Below are 17,320 nucleotides of genomic sequence, written 5' to 3' on the forward strand. Positions count from 1 at the left end.
TATACTTTGCGTAAGTAATCCAACTTTTCCTGCCAATATTGTCATTAACAACATTGATATTATGATTACATTTATAAATAATCATATTAACTAATATTTCCCAAGCACATATTCTTAGAGGACAAAACACTAAGGCATTCCTTTGAAGGAACTAACTAAAACATCAGATATAATCTTCTTACATGAAAATTTACATAAACTTTATCAAAAGAACTAGTCCTTTAGCTATTACTTTTGATGCATGCAAATATGTAAATCACTCTAACACAATTTGTTGTCTCTTCTCGCATGCGAATGTATAACCTTCCTAATGAAAACCTTCCTAATGAAAGCTAACACAAATCTTGCGTGCATACACATCTCATTCAACAAGAAACTAAGATAATAGTTATGTTAGCATAAAAGTAATCACATATCATTTTCCTAAAGAAATATGGCTCAATAGTTCTTCTATCCATAGAAAGAACATATCTCTATAACACAATGACTATTCTTTGTGCATCCAATAGCCTATCATAATAGCCCTTCTTTAATGTATGCAACACATGTTCCCACAATTCATCTAGCAAGACAATCCTTTCAAGATATTGTTATTTTCAAGAAAGTTAACATAATCACTTTCTCTACGTACCCACAAAACCATATTTCCAATGTCACAATGGCTACCCCTTTTGTGCATACAACATGTGTAACGCAATTACTTCAATGCACATAATCTTTTCATGAAACAAGTATGGATTCTGGTTCTTGTATGAACACTATTCATGTGTCTTTTAAGAAAAGAATCTATATTTTTGTTTCAAGAGATCTCTCATAAAAGCCATTATTTTCATACATAAAGTATGCACAATTTTTCTAAAAAGAAACTATCTTAATAACTATTATATATGTGTATATAAAACATACTTTTTTTCAAGAAAGCTGAACATGGTAATGATTATCTATGTGCTTAGAAGCACACTACATATTTTATTCAAAGAAAACTCTGCCATTTTTCATCCTATGTCCTCAAAAAGTGTACATGTCTCACCATCTTTTCTCAAAAAGATATTTTGGGTACATAGCAAAAACTTTATATAATTTATTCCAAAGAATAAGGAAGCTACTTAGTTTTTAACACTCTCAAGAAATTACAAAACTACTTAACTTTTACTATGCTATGTGCACATAAACCAAGAATATTTCAAGAAATTAACTTATTTTTTTAGTTGTACCCCCAAGCCGTCCAAAATAAAACAATGTTGTCCATTATGGAAACTTAGCTATCAGAGGTCCGAAACCATGTGATAACGAATAGACCTGGGCTGAAAAAGAAAGAGCAAGACCGACGACCTCCTCGAGCGACTGAATCATCAGAGGCAACCTTGGAACCTCACGCTCACCTGGATTATATTGAACACTTGCCTTCACACTGCAGTGACTCTCGAATCGCTTACCCAGCATATCGAATACCAAAACAGGTGCAAGAAAACATTATTTGATAAACTCTGTGTGTACAATTTCTACAAGTTATAATAGAAAATATTCAACACAATTCCAAACTTCCATTGAGGTTTCATTTCAACCCTCTGTGGGGAGAGGTGCCACTACAAAAGACTGGAAATTCTTAAATCAACAAGACTGTAATTTCCAGGGCAACATGTTAGCCGCAGTTCTTTGAAATATAAGGTTATCATTCCAAAAACATAACAGGCTCGCGGCCTTGCACAATTTGCTAATCTGCAAGCAAGAAATGAAAACTACGAGATACGCACTCCCCGATCTTGTTTTCCTTCATCCTTATATTTAGTTTTCACGGAAATCAAGAATCAGTTTTTGAACTGATTTGTATCTCTTTTTAAAATTACTATTCATAATTGATTTTACAATGAGTTATTTTTAGGGATGTTACATTTAAACATGCTTGTAGCCATCCAAATATGTATTGTTTGTATTATTTAAATATATTTTATTTTTTAATTGTGAAAATGTATTTTTTCATTAATAAAGAGTTGTGAGTATTATTCTTTAGAATATAATATATAAAAAATAAAAAAACAAAAATACTAATATAATATTTAAACATGGAGCTGTTTTTAATGAGATCTTTTGGACTTTCTGGTGCGGTGGAAAAAATTTGAGGTGAAATCCTGGGGCAATTCCGCTGTGCAAGGTCACCCATCAAGCTTGTGATTTGTGCAAAGTTATCCATCAAGCTTGTGATTTCAATAAATTCTTTCTGGATTTTAGAAATATTAGACATGAAAACCCACTGTAAAAACTTCCAAAAAGTAGCACTACCCATGAAGCTTGTGATTTCAATAAATTCTTGTGAGATTTTAGAGAAATTAGATCTGAAAACCACCCGAAAAAACTTCCAAAAAATCACACTAAAAACAACTCTTTTAAACATATTTTATTTTCTAATTATGAAAAGGCATTTTTTTGCACCAATAAATAGTTGTAAGGATTATTTTTTAGAATAAAATATTTAAAAAAAAATATTTATATATAGATATTTATTTTTATTAAAAATATAAATTATAATTTTGATAAATCAATTTATTTAAATTAATTCATTTTATTTTAAGATTTAATGTATATTTTTAATAATGTTTAAGTATTTTTTTTAAATAAAAAATGTAAAAGAAAAAAAAAATTTATATATATAGTAATGTTAATGTTAATCTAGTCAAATATTTACTATTAGTAATAATTTCAAATTGAAGTAACTAGTTAAACTTATTTTTAATATGGAGTTATATTAAGAAAATGAAATATAAGGTAATCACATTTCTAAAAATAATAATAAACGAAATTTTTATAAATGAATTATTTTATAATTTACCATTTTAAAATTGAAATAATATATCATTTTAAATTATAGAATAAAATAAGTTTTTTTATTGAAATTATTATTATAATTATGATTAGATATTGAAATTATTATTATTATTATTATGATTAGATATTTAATATATTAAAGAGAAAAAAATGATACATATGAATTTTTTTTAATTATTTTAAATTTCGACAAAAAAGATATTTATTTATATTTTTGTTAGTTTGATTTAGGGGATTTGAACTTCCAATTTATGGTTTACGTAATGTTTTATAACACAACAATTGTCAATTGAATTGCTTAATAAACTACAAACTATATATAATTTAAAAGTATTATATAAAAATAATACATTTTAAATTAAAAATAATAAATTATGATTAATTAAATGTTTTAAAAGAATATATCTATAGATTTTAGATATAAAGTGATTCAAGTAATATATTGGATATGATGAAAATATAGTGTAATTAAACCTAAAAAATTATTCCACCTGAAATTTATATTTAAACTTCTGGGAAATAGATCCACTGCATAGATACACTGCATTTGGCCACGGCAACCTGGTCTTCAGTGTGGCACCGCTTATATAAACTCGCACTCACCATCATATTCAACACAACTACAAGAAGAAGATGAATCCAATAATCCGTGTAGCCATGGGCCACAAATTACTTGCCCTACTTCTATTTCTCCTTGCTTTCCCATCATGCCTCCAGGCGTTGTGCCCGCCTCCTCCCTCAGTGGAATGCAAAAAAAATGGAGGAGGATGCCAGATCTTTAATTATCAAGGCATATGGGAGGATCGCAGCATTTGCAGAGCTGCAGAGGCTGTCTCACCCAAAACAGAAGCCGAGATTCTGCATGCTGTTGCCCGGGCTGTGAAAAAGAAGCAGAAGATCAAAGTGGTAAGCACTCTGGCTCATAGCCTCTCAAAGCTAGTGTGTGTTGGAGACCATGGATTGATTATCTCAACCGAAAACTATGCATCCGTCATTGGAGTGAACAAGGGTGCCATGACTATTACAGTCCAAGGCGGCGCCATGATGAGAGACGTTATGGAGGCAGCGAAGGAAGGCCTGGCTCTTCCCGCCATGATTTACTGGAACGGAGTCTCTGCAGCGGGCGTTGTTTCTACGGGAGCCCACGGCAGCGGTCTGGTGGGCAGAGGGAGCGGTGTTTATGAATATGTGGTGGGTATGAGATTGGTGGTGCCTGCATCTCCATCAGAGGGGTACAGCAAAGTCATGAGCTTGAGTACCGAAACAGATGAAGATGAGCTCAACGCTGCGAGATTATCTCTGGGAACGCTGGGTGTAATCTCGCAAGTCACCTTCGCTCTGCAACCCATGTTCAAGCGTTCTTGAAGTAGGCCGAATCTAAGCGATGATAAGGAGCTTCAAAACGAAGCGGCCCATTTCCTGAGGGCTCATGATTTCGCAGATTTATTCTGGTTTCCCTTTCATCAAAAGGCGCTGTTTAGACCATTCGATCGAGTTTCTGTCGAAGTTCCCGGTGACGGCCTCAACGGTGCAATTGGGCATTTTCCATCTAGCGCAGCCAGCCTTGAATATTCTGATTATCTGAGTAAGTACTTATAGATTTCCCAATTGTTTGGTTGAGAATAACGTTTTCTGTTTTTAATAACTGGGCTGGGCTGGGCTGGGCTTAATAGATAGAATAAGAATCCATTATAAATCCATTTTAATCACTTATTTACCATGCAAATTATTTTGAAAGATCAAACTTCAAAAAGTTTCACAGCTCAAGAGATTTAATACTTAAAATTACAGCCTACTTTAAATATATATATATAATATTATATAAATAAATAAATATGATATATTTAAAGTTAAATATTTTAATATATTTTACTGAATATAAAATTAAAATATTTTATTTAATATGGAAATTAAAATATTTTATTTAATGAAAATTAAAATATTTTATTTATGAAATATAGTTTATATTAAAATATTTTTACTTTATTAATATAATTTTTTAAAAAAATTTAGAAATTATTTGAAAAGGTAGCACAAGATTTAAACGCAAAACTTTTTGTTAGGGGTGTCACTTGAGCTATTCCTTATTTACAAAAACCAAAATTCTTATTATCAAAAGACTTATAAATATAGTTTTAAATACATATCAATATTATATAATTTTATATATTAAAATATTTTATTTATAATTCACATTGAATATTATTATTATTTGTTCTATATTGAAATATATTCTAATTAAATTAACTATTAAATAAATTACACTCAAAAATATATTACTTCTTTGTTCTGTATTGAAATATATTTTAATAGTCAAAATTAATATTATATTATTATTATTATTTTTTTCCTATGGAAAAAAGTCATAATTTCTATTGATATATAAGAAATTACATTTTGTAGATGCCGAGGCATATGCATGTGGAGGCAAGATTGCTTGTCAAGGTACATAAGACTGTCTAAAAAGATATAAAAACTTAACAGTTGTTTCTCCACGCAGGGGGTCTGTTATCAACTATATTATGACAATGCCTTCTCTCAACAGATAAAGAGAAACAGACCAAAATTGTATTGTCTCTGCGCAGAGAGAGAAAAACTATATACCAAAACCAAAACTGTATATCTAAAGTCATATGTATGAACCACTAAAATAGATACAAGAAATATAATTTATACAATATGAGCAGAAAGTATTGGGCTTATAGCCCATTTTGACCAAGTTCCACAAAAGGTCTCTGGTAGTATTGATGGAAGGACCCATCAATTTCCTCCTGAATCAACCAGTCATTGCCCTGTTTATGCGCTGCCTCTTTTGAAAGTTGATCCGCCCATGTGTTTTGCTCCCTGTATATGTGTCGACAGACAAAGGAGTCAAATGAGGATATCAATCTTTGAGCTTCTCCTAATATATGCCGCAAAGAAAATGCATTACAATGGGATGCATTATTGAGCCAGTTACAAACGATTTTGGAGTCACCAAACAATTGTAGATGACTACAGTGCTGTTCTAAAGCAAAATGTATGAGATGTTTAGCAGTACTGAGCTCAACATAATTATTTGTTCCCCTGCCTAGATTAATTTGGATCTTAAAACAGTGGGAATCATTTAAATAAAGGATGGCTCCTCCACCACATCCTACCTCCTGTGCGGATCCATCAAAATATTCCCACGGTTTTGATTTGTCTATGGTTTCAGGAGTGATGGTGTGGGGAGGGGTGTTGTTATCCTCCTCGGGAAGAAGATCAAAGTCAGCAACAATATGGAGCAATATAGATGGCCAATGAGGGGCTTTGTGGTTGAATATAGAATGGTTTCTAGCAATCCAAATAGACCAGCAGGCTAGAAGGGGCATGTTCCTGGCTTTTCCCATATGGTTTTGACACCAAGTATTCCAGGCATCCAGAAAGTTATGCCCTTGCCAGGCTTTTAGGGATGGATAGTGTGCAATTATGCAATTCCAATATTCCTTTGAGGTTGGGAAATTTAGGAAGAGATGTTCCGTACTCTCTTCATCATTGTGACACAGATGACACCAAAAAGGGCCATGAAAGGACCTTTTCATCAAATTAGATCCTGTAGGAATCTTATCAAATAGTATGTTCCACAGCAATAGATGGGTACGGGGGGCCGCCTTAAGCTTCCAAAGTAATTTCCAAGTCGGATTGATGTTCTGAGGCTTGTAAGGTTCCATAACTCTGATGTAGCCCTCTTTAGGAGAGTATGTACCATGTTTGGAAAAAGCCCAAATAACCTCATTCGGTTCTTCAGTCAGGCGAATATGTGCTTGTGTGAGCGCTTCGGTGTATTGCTGCCAATCAAGTCGCCATTGTTCGGGAATGTCCAAGTCATGAGCCACTTTCCATGCCTGCTGAAGAAAGGTGGAATTATTTATGTCACCAATGTGTTTTATGTGGGTGATACCCCTACTGTTTAGGAACTTGATCAAGTCTGTTGGCAGTTTGTGTGCATTGTTACAACCAACCCATGGATCCGTGCCAATATGAACATCATTTCCTTCGTTTATTCTCCACGTGATGCCTTCTCGGAGAAGAGGTAGTGCATTCATCACCGCCTTCCAAATATTGGAGATGTTATTACTTGTTTCATGTATCTGTCTGAACCAATCCATTAGGTTCATGGGCCAGATGTATATTGCTTGAGCAACCTGGGACCAGAGATTGTTGGAAGTGACAAGTTGCCAACCAAGCTTTGCTGCCAGAGCTTTCGAAAATAGATCAAGCCTTTTGATGCCCCATCCTCCCCATCTTTTTGGAGTTGCAATTCTGTCCCATTTGACCCAAGCGAAGATTCTGCCCGATAGGTTGCCCTTCCATAAGAATCTACAACATATACTTTGGACCCTGTTCAAAATACCTTTCGGTATCCATGCTAGGGTCATCTAGAAAACAGGTGTGGCTTCGATCACAACTTTAATAAGGACTAATCTACCAGCACGGGATAGGTATTTATGGTACCAAATCTGTAGGTGCTTTTCCACTTTAGCAATGAGCCACGTCCAGTCTGCAATCCTGTATCCTAGGGGCTTGAGCCTGAAGCCCAGATATTTTAGACCATCTTCCAGATTCAGAGAGGTGAAGGGGAAGCGCTGTGTGGTGAATATGGTCTCATGTTGTGAGCATCCAAAAGTAGTAATTGTGGATTTCCCATCATTAACTATCATCCCGGTTGCCTGTTGAAAGAGTTTGAATATATTCTGGAGGACCGTGGTGTCTCCAATACTGCCATTTAAGAAAATGAGTATGTCATCAACAAACAATAGATGGGTCAAATAAAAATTCTCCGAAATCTTGATGCCAACCAATTGATTTCTATTGTGGGCAACAATGATTGATCTACTTAAGCCTTCCATAATAAGTAAAAATAGGAGAGGGGAGAGAGGACATCCCTACCTGAGTCCTCTCTCCGAAAGGAAGAAAGGAGTGGCTTCCCCGTTTAATAAAACACTGTAAGATACATCCTTGATGCAGCTCATGATCCACTTGATATATGCATAAGGAAAACCCAAGTGAGTCAATAATAATCTAATGTAGAGCCAATTTGCTCTATCGAAAGCCTTCGAAAGATCCACTTTCAAAATCATGCCTTTCTGCTTCTTCGTCTGCATAGTGTGTAGAAGTTCCTGAGCAGTGGCAATCGCCTCATGTATCTGTCTGTGCTGTAGAAAAGCAAACTGATCTAAGGATATATGTCTAGACAGGATTGGCTTTAGGTGATTTGCGATGATCTTTGCAATAATCTTGTACAGACAGTTGCATAGGGAGATGGGTCTGAAGTCATTGAAGGAGGAAGGGAAGTCCGATTTCGGGATAAGGGCAATGAAGGTGGATTTGATGGTCGGGGATATTTTGCCACTTCTTCTATCCATAATCTTGAGTAAATCATCCCCCAGGATATCAAAGAAAGCAATATAGAATTCGATGGTCCACCCGTCAGGTCTAGGGCTCTTGTCTTTCTTGAACCATTTTATAGTTGCTTCAAGTTCTTCCTTCGTCACTTCCATCATCAGATTCTCCGAGTCTCCCTGTTGAACAAACCTAGGAAAATTTTCAGCCACCCGCATAATTTCAAAAATATTCACATCTCTAGGCGCCTTGTAGATGTTCTTAAAGTGCTCAGTGGCTAATCTAGCCAAATCCTGCTGTGTTGTTACCGCTTGACCCTGTTCATTTTGAAGTTCCCAAATAGTATTTATAGCTTTTCTTCCATTGGCAAACTTATGAAAGAACTTAGTATTGTTATCTCCTTCAGTGAGCCAAATTGCCCTGCTTCTAAGTCTCCAGCTCTCCTCCCTTTCTTTCAAGATTTGGGAACGCTTCGAGACAAGGGAGGTATATAGGTCTTTATTTTCCTGTGATAAGAAGGTGCCATTAGATGTGTCCTCATATGAGGCAATTGCCCGCTCTGCCTCCCTCAAAAATTTTCATCATTTTTTCGTTTCTGGTGTGCCCAATTTCTAGAGATCCATTTAAGTTCTGTCAACTTTCTGATGAAGCCAACAGTATGATCCTCGCGTTCTATAATAGGGTTTGATTGCCAATAATTGGATACCAGTTGAATATAAGAGGGATCCTTGAGCCGAGAGGCATTGAACTTGAAGGGGCTTTTAGTCCTCTGGTTTGTATCCGTCAACTCCAAAAATATTGGCCGATGATCAGAAATACCTCCGTTACCAACCCACTGTCTAATACAAGGATGAGAACTTAAGAAAGCTTCTTTGATGAGAAATCTGTCTAGTCTTCTTGCAAGGCTGTGGTCACCACTGCAGTTGTTAGACCAAGTATATTGTATCCTGGCAGATGGAATGTCTACCCACTGATGCTCCTCGAGTAGGGTAGAGATAGTGTCGGAGAGGCCATCAACCTAGGCTAAGTGACCCCAAGATTCACTGTATCCCAACGAGAAATTCAAATCCCCTCCGAGAATGATATTGTCTCCCTGCAAGAGCTCAGAGTCGAGGAGGGACCTCCAAAATATTGCTCTATCCACACATGGACCATATACATTCATGATACAGACTTCAGATTCAAGTGTGTGGGCGTATATGTCCATGCCTATGAAACCTCTGCCTTCCCATAAGTTCCTGAGATCCATAGACTTATTGCAGAAGCCTATAGCAATACCTCCAGATTTCCTGGACACATCCATGGCATGGAAGGTCCAGTTCGACATCCAAGAATTAAGAGTAGAAATAAGATAAACAACCGAGCATAGGGTTTCTTGTAAGAATATAATGTCCAACTGGGTCGATGTAAGCAGTCTTCTGAGGGCTAGTTTTTTGGGAGGGCTAGCGAACCCTCTGCAGTTGAAGGATAAGAATTTCATGGAAGGTGAGGCAGAGGGCCATTCCTTGCTCTAAGGGCCCTGAAAATGGTTTGTTGTCTCCCGAGGGCAACTTCTTCACCCGCAGTGTGTCTGGCTTTAGTTATCTGTGATGGGCGTCCCCTGGAAAATTTGAGGGAGGCTGGGGGAATCACCAGGTCCAGTCCAATCGCATCAAAACCCCTATCCCTTGACCTGGAGCGGAGAGGGTACCGGGGGGATGCGGGGGGGGAGGGTGAGGGGAGAGTAGGAAGGGAGGATGATGTGAGGGATGGGATGCAAGGAGCAGTGATGAGAGGGGGAAAGGGTAGGGAGCAATTGAGGGAGGAGGTGGGGATGAAACCCTGGGTACTCGGGAGAGACGAAGAGTCCGAGGATGGAAAAATAGGGGGGGAAGTACCCATGCATGAATGAGATGCAATATCTTTAGAAAAGATAGATACAGAAGGAGTAAGAGGGGGAGATGAAAATAACATACCCAATGTCGAGATGATCTCCTTCGGTGGACCGGAGCATGTTGAAGGAGGAGGCAAGGGAGGGATTGTATCAGCAGGACGCTTGTCAGATGCCACTTTATCATGAGTTCCCCGGGGATCCCCTACATCTTTATCAATATTATCTAGTACAGAGTCTACAACCCACCGAGTAGGGTTTCCACACGTCTACTCAGTCTCCAATCTCTTATCAATACCCCTGTTCTTGTGCAGGAGTGGGCAATCCTTGTACAAGTGCCCTACTTTGTGGCATCTGCGACAGCGATACGAGATGCCTTCATAGTCAATGATCTGCTTGCGGGATGTGTCCCTCCACTGTATAGTGATGAACTCCTATAGGCCTCCTCGAGTGTCGAGGTTTATTAGGATACGAGCATATGCCATCATACCCGTGAGTAGATAGGACTTATCGTATTCCATGTAGGTGCCGATAGCGTTGCCAATCCGCCTGAAGATGTCTTCAGACCAGTACTGTAATGGGAGACCCGGGAGCCGAATCCACACTGGTCCTATGCCAATTTTCTCAGTCTCTGGATCGAAAAGAGGCGTCCAGCGTTTCAGAAGAACTGGGGCATGTTCGAAGTCCCAATAGGAGGATAAGACCCAATTTGTGTGGTCGGCACGAGCGAATCTCAATGCGAACCATCCCCTCACAAAAGTCTGCACGAAGGGGATGTCCACCAGATGGTGACCCCAAACCTCCGCTGCCCAGGTCTTCAAACGGGCGGCCGTGTAGTTCCGACCCTTGATGCGATCGACCAAGACCCTGTCAGCGAAATCCATAGTCTCTCCCCACTGAATGTCCTCTTCTAATCTCAGGAAGATGTCGTCTGCCTTTGATTTGTAGCACTTGTACTTCTTCTTGGTCCCCTGAGGAGGAGGCAGATGTTGTACCCGACCCAGAAGAGGGTTCGAAGAAACAAGGGGAGGGTTAGGGTTTGATGAGGAGGGGGTGAAGCTATCAACAGAGGTAGGTAAAGTACTGGCAAGAGGCGGGACGGTGGTAAAACTGCCAGAAGGAGGATTAAAAGAGGCCTGAGGGTTTATACTAGCATTACCCACGGTAACCGGTGGAGGAGTAATCAGCCAGGCATGTGTTCCTGATACCAGGGGGTCTAACCCAGGGTTTGGGTTTAGGCAGGCGAAGACGAAACCAAGGGTAGCCGGGGAAGTCGGGGGGGTAGAAAGCGATGGCCAGGTAGGTGGGTCATCTGGCAGGACCACAGGATGCATCTGTGACGGTTCCACCAAAGAGTAACCAGAGCTATACAGTCCAACCGACGTGGGAAATGAGGAACGCCAGATGGATACCCCCTCCAGCGGGTCTTCAGAATAGTGCACGGCATCAATGTCTTCCATGTCGATAGCTGCTCCTTGGGATGGAGGACACCTCGTAACTGCAGGAAAAACGGAGAAAAAGGCAAAACCCCCCGGACCAGACTGCCAGGAAACAGGAGCAGACCGTAGATAGAGACGGCTGGTAACAGAACAGCAATAACCCCCCGAAGTCCTGGCAGGTCAAAACCCCAAGTAAAAGAAGCGCAGCAGAGAGTTGGTGGTGAATAAAGACGCAGCAGTAAAAACGTCAAGCAGAGCCCCGGTGGCCATCCATGGTTAAATTCTGTAGCCCGTAGAGACCAACAAACCCTAGCCGTAACCCTCGCGAGACATCATCTACGCACTAGGCTCCTAATTCTAAATCCCACCTCTTATATTAAATTATTTTTAAAAAAATATAATTTTTTTAATAACTTGATTTGTCTATAAACTTAACATATAAATATTTTACTCATAATCTTTTTATTTAATTAATTAAATTTATATATTCATTTTTAATTTTATCATAAATTAGGTTAATTTTATATATAAATATAATTTTCAAGGAATGAATAATCAATTTACAGTGGGGAATTCTGTGAGTTTGAAAGCTATTTTGGAATAAGTGAATTTCCTGTAAGTTTGAAAGCTAATTTGGAATAACTGAATTTCCCAAAAAGATTTCAGTCCTCAAACCCATCCTGAAATCAGCTTTTCCATCGTCAAACCCCTCTTTGACATTTAAAAACCCCAATCATACCAACCAGGGATTTGTTTTAAAATAATGTTGAATCTAACCATAAAAATCTGTTGTTGCCTTATACACGCAGAGGGAATAATCGAATCTACAGAGAATGCTACCCTAGTGTGCCATTTTGTTGAAGAAGAAATAAACCAGCTGGCGGTTAACGGCAGCTCGTTCTGGAACGATGAAATTAAAGGCTTCACAGGATACCCTGTGGTCAGATTCAATCATCACATGCTGTCTACCTGAGGATGCCAAGGCACTTATAACAACCACCAACATAACGAGAATCAGGCTGGTTGCACTCCCAACAAAATTTTAGATAAAAATCAGACCCTTTGTCTATGGGATCGCAGGCTTCCGATTGCCTTCGGTTTCAACGTGGAACTGAGAGTGCCCATTTCACGCTTTGCAAAAACAATTAATGATATAAAGAAGCTGAGAAATGTGAATCCTGAAAGTATGTGAAATCTATGTGGTTTTTCAGTCTATTAAGAAATCTGAAGCACATTTGGGACCAGCAGAGGACTTGGTGACATTGTAATTGGTATATTATCATCCGAGAGAAGCCAATACGTCCAAATGGAACGAAGATGTGTACAAAGAGATTGAGCAGATGGTGATTGAGAAGCATGGCGGGAGCCTGCACTGGGGTAAGAATGGCAGTTACTTGTTCGGAGGGTTAGCGAAGCGGGTAGTAAATTTAGAGAAGTTTTTGCAAGTAAAGAATAGATATGATCCGGAAGGAGTGTTTTCAAATGAGTGGACAGATGGGCTGTTCGGGATCGGAGGGCAGGGAGCGGAGAAGCTGAGCAAGGAATCTAAAGAGGAAGATCAGGCGCAGGAGCTGGAGCTTGATGCGCAGGGCCTCGAGTGTCAGGGGACGTCGACTACTTGGAGAGAGCAACCTGAAGGAGGAGGCCTGGAGGAAAATCAGGCACAGGTGCTGGAACTTAATGCGCAGGGGCTCGAGTGTCAAGCCACAGAGCTGCGTGAAGAAATTTGTTTCTGTTCGACTGCTTGGAGAGAGCAACCTGAAGGAGGAGGCCTACGTTGAATCTTGAATAGACTGGTGAACAAGTCATTTGTTTATATTCTGGTAATTGTTTCTTTTGTGGCTCCCAAAGTCTGTTGGGAATTTTTCTGGTAAAATTCCAAAACCAAATTAACTGAACACAGAGACAATGCTCCGTTTATCTCCAGGATCTTAGCACAGGGAAGCTATAACTGATTTCTGAGAACAGAGTATTACATACACCCACAAAAGCTTTGTATTCATTAAAATAAGATTCCTGATACAAAATTCATCCTCTTTCTCTCAGAGGGATTCATCAAAAAAACATTTCAACAACAAAAAACATTACTCTGTCTCCTTCTGAGATTTTACACTGCTATGTGTAAAAATCTCTTTTACATTCATTGCTGTAAAAAAGAACTTTTACATATGCTGCTGTAATACCAAAAAAAGATTCATACATCAACGCAACACTCAATTCACATATTCTTCAGAAAAAATCATTATACGCTCCTGCGTATTACAAAACCTCCAGTACAAAAGACATTAAGCACTGCTTGTTTTTTTCTTCGCACTGCTACGTTCCACCGTTGCATTACAGAATGGTCAACAACCAAAAAACATAATACTTAGGATACATATGCAACCACAAAAAAAATTACATATTTTTTTTCTTTGCCCATACTTCCATGGTAAAAAAAATAATAAAATTAAAACGTTTTACCAACAATCTACGACCATGTTAAATTCATTAAATTGCTTTCCTGACAAGCCGGTGGTCTAACGAAAATTTTTACTCCACGCAATCGCAATGAGGTGCAGGCTATACTTCAAACTTTGACTTCAATCCAACGACGAACAGTCTTCACACTAATCCAACGATCATCGCTCGCCCAAACAGAACAAATGTTACGTCCCGATAAAAAGTGGTTTTGTAAAAAGTACAGTGGACGCGTGTCAAATTTTAATTGCATCGGGGGCGTTTGAGGGAATACTAGTCCTTTAGCAAAAGCGGTCCGATGAGCTTGGCAGTTTTCTGGAGTAGTTTCACAGTTGTTGTTTTAATGATGCTGCACGGAAGTTGAAAGTATAATTTCAACACTCCCCTTTAATTTCAACTGCTGGGCATTCAGTCATACCCAAACACTTCCTCAAAAATTCAAAGCTTTTCTGGTCCAATGGCTTTGTCAAAATGTCTGCAACCTGTTCCTGAGTCTTGCAATGTTGTAAAATAATTTCTCCATTGCTTACCATTTTTCTGATGTAGTGAAACCTTGTGTCAATGTGTTTCGTTCTCTTATGAAACACAGAATTCTTTGATAATGCAATAGCTGAGCTATTGTCACAAAAAAATCACCGTCCCTTTTGCCTGCTTTTGGCCTAAGCTCCTTAACATGCTTCTCATCCAAACTGCTTGACACGCTGCTTCTGTAGCTGCCACATATTCAGCCTTTGTTGTAGACAATGCTACAATAGGCTGTTTCTTAGAAGCCCATGAAATGGCTCCTGAACCCATGTGAAAGACATAACCGGATGTGCTCTTCCGATCATCTACACTTCCAGCCCAATCACTATCAATGTATCCAATTAAATCTGAACCTTCTAAGACAGTATATAAAATGCCAAACATTTTAGTATCTTTAACATACCTCAGAATTCTTTTTGCTGCCTGCCAATGTGCCTCTTTTGGCCTCTCCATGAATCTGGAAATTAAACTAACAACAAACATTATATCTCGCCTAGTTGCAGTCAAATACATTAGGCTACCAACTATGCTATTATACAAGCTAGGATCAAAATCCTTGCTGCTGTCCTCTTTGCTGAGTTTTAATCCCATCACTGTGGGAGTGATTGTTGCCTTGCTGTTCTGCATGTTAAATCTTTCCAACACTTCATTAACATATTTTTCCTGTGAGATAAAAATTCCATTTTCATTTTGATCTACTTCTATTCCTAAGAAGTATCTCAGCAAACCCATGTGAGTCATCTCAAATTCTTCTTTCATGACTGATTTGAAATTTTTAATGAGGTAGTCATCATTACCTGTAAAAATCACATCATCAACATACAACACTACAATTAAAATTTTACCATCATTCTCTTTGATGTAGACGGTGGGTTCTCCCTCACACTTCTCAAATCCATTTTCCAGTAGATAGGAATCTATCCTACTGTACGATGCTCTTGGTGCTTGCTTCAGCCCATAAAGAGCTTTCTTCAATATGCACACTTTGTGCTCTTGGTCTTTCTTCTCATAGCCTAGAGGTTGTTCAATGTAAACCTCTTCCATTAACACTCCATTTAGGAATGCTGACTTCACGTCCATTTGGTAAACTTTCCACTTGTTTTGTGCTGTTATGGATAGCACTGCTCTCACTGTTTCCATTCTTGCAACCGGTGCGAAATTCTCCTCACAGTCTCTCCCATACTGCTGCTTGTATCCCTTGACAACCAGTCTTGCCTTGTGCCTTTCTATCTTGCCTTTAGCATTACTTTTGGTCTTGTAGACCCATTTAACTCCAATGACTTCTTTACCTTTTGGTAGCTCAACTAAATCCCATGTCTTGTTTCTTTCTATGGCATTCATCTCCTCATCCATAGCTTCTATCCATTTCTTATCCTTAATTGCATCTTCGAAATGAATAGGGTCCTCAACATGACAATATAAAGCAAACAAAGAATTCATACCTTCATCATAAATGTCACTTAAACTTCTAAATTTCTTACCTCTTTCATTTGGTGTGCAAGTGCTTGAAGAAGCACTTGAATTTCCTCCTTGTGGTGTGCTTGGAGAAGCACTTTAATTTCTCCTCAAGGGTGTCTCTTGCTGTCCTTGTGTTGGCGTTGTTGTTTGGGGATATATTTCAGCCATCTCCTCATCATCTTCATCATGAGACAAATAGTTTTTAACATTCACTATTTTCTCTATGCTTCCATCCTAAGCTTCCTCCTCAATGAACTGAACATCTCTACTCACAAAAAACTTCTTAGTGGATGGGATATACAACCTGTAAGCCTTGGATTCCTCACTGTATCCAATGAAAATACATTTCTCCCCTTTGCTGTCCAACTTCTTCCTTAGCTGATCTGGAATGTGTGCATAAGCCACACATCCAAAAACCTTCATGTGGGTGACTCCTTGCTTTCTCCCACTCCATGCTTCTTCCGGCACTTTGTTCATCACAACTTTTGTAGGGCATGTATTCAAAATATATACTGCACAATGTACAGCTTCAGCCCAATAATCATTTGGCGAATGCTTTGCCTTTAGCATGCTCCTCGCCATATCCATGATGGTCCTATTCTTTCTTTTAGCTACTCCATTTTGCTGCAGAGTGTACCTTGTGGTAAATTGTTTATGAATTCCATTTTCTCTACAAAACCGTAGGAATTCCTTGGAGATATACTCACCTCCTCTGTCAGTTCTCAGAACTTTGATATGCAGCCCGCTTTGGTTTTCCACAAGTGCTTTGAAATTTCGAAATTTTTCAAACACTTCACTTTTATTCTTTAGAAAATAAACCCAAGTTTTTCTAGTAAAATCATCAATGGATGTTAGAAAATATTGGCTCCCTGCTAGTGATGGAGTTTGCATCGGTCCACATAAGTTTGAGTGGACAATCTCTAAGGGTGCTTTTGCTCTTATGCTTTTCCCTAATGGAAAACTTTCTCTGTGTTGTTTCCCCAAGATACAACCTTCACAAAGGCTGTCCGGTTTCTCTATCAATGGTAATCCTCTTACCATTCCTTTTCTACTCAACAAATTAAGACCTCCAAAGTTGAGATGTCCAAATCTCAAATGCCACAACCAATTTTCATCCTTTGGTTGGCTTTGGAAAGCTTCTTGTGTCACTGCTGCTATTACTTCTTTATTTTTCAAATCTGCCCTTATTCTGAGAGGGAACATCCTGTTCCTCGTCATCTTCAATTCAGCAATACATCTTTTTCTGGGTGCTCTATCCATGATGGTGCATACATCATTCACAAAGAAAACATTGTAACCCTTTTGAACAAGTTTTCCAATACTTAAGAGGTTACACTTCATTCCAATGACATAATAGACATCTGCTATGGTTTTCTTTTCA

The 17,320-nt window shown here is 38.5% G+C and overlaps 1 pseudogene; it reads left to right on the plus strand.

The window, feature by feature from the left end:
• The first annotated feature begins 3,480 nt into the window (after nt 1–3,480).
• LOC149197836 (L-gulonolactone oxidase 2-like) lies at nt 3,481–13,277 on the plus strand (annotated as a pseudogene).
• Nucleotides 13,278–17,320: the final 4,043 nt, after the last annotated feature.

Source organism: Pinus tabuliformis, chromosome 2_2 (genome assembly GCF_031772625.1).
Source record: "Pinus tabuliformis cultivar Carrire ecotype Pingquan chromosome 2_2, CPIR1, whole genome shotgun sequence".
NCBI lineage: Eukaryota > Viridiplantae > Streptophyta > Pinopsida > Pinales > Pinaceae > Pinus > Pinus tabuliformis.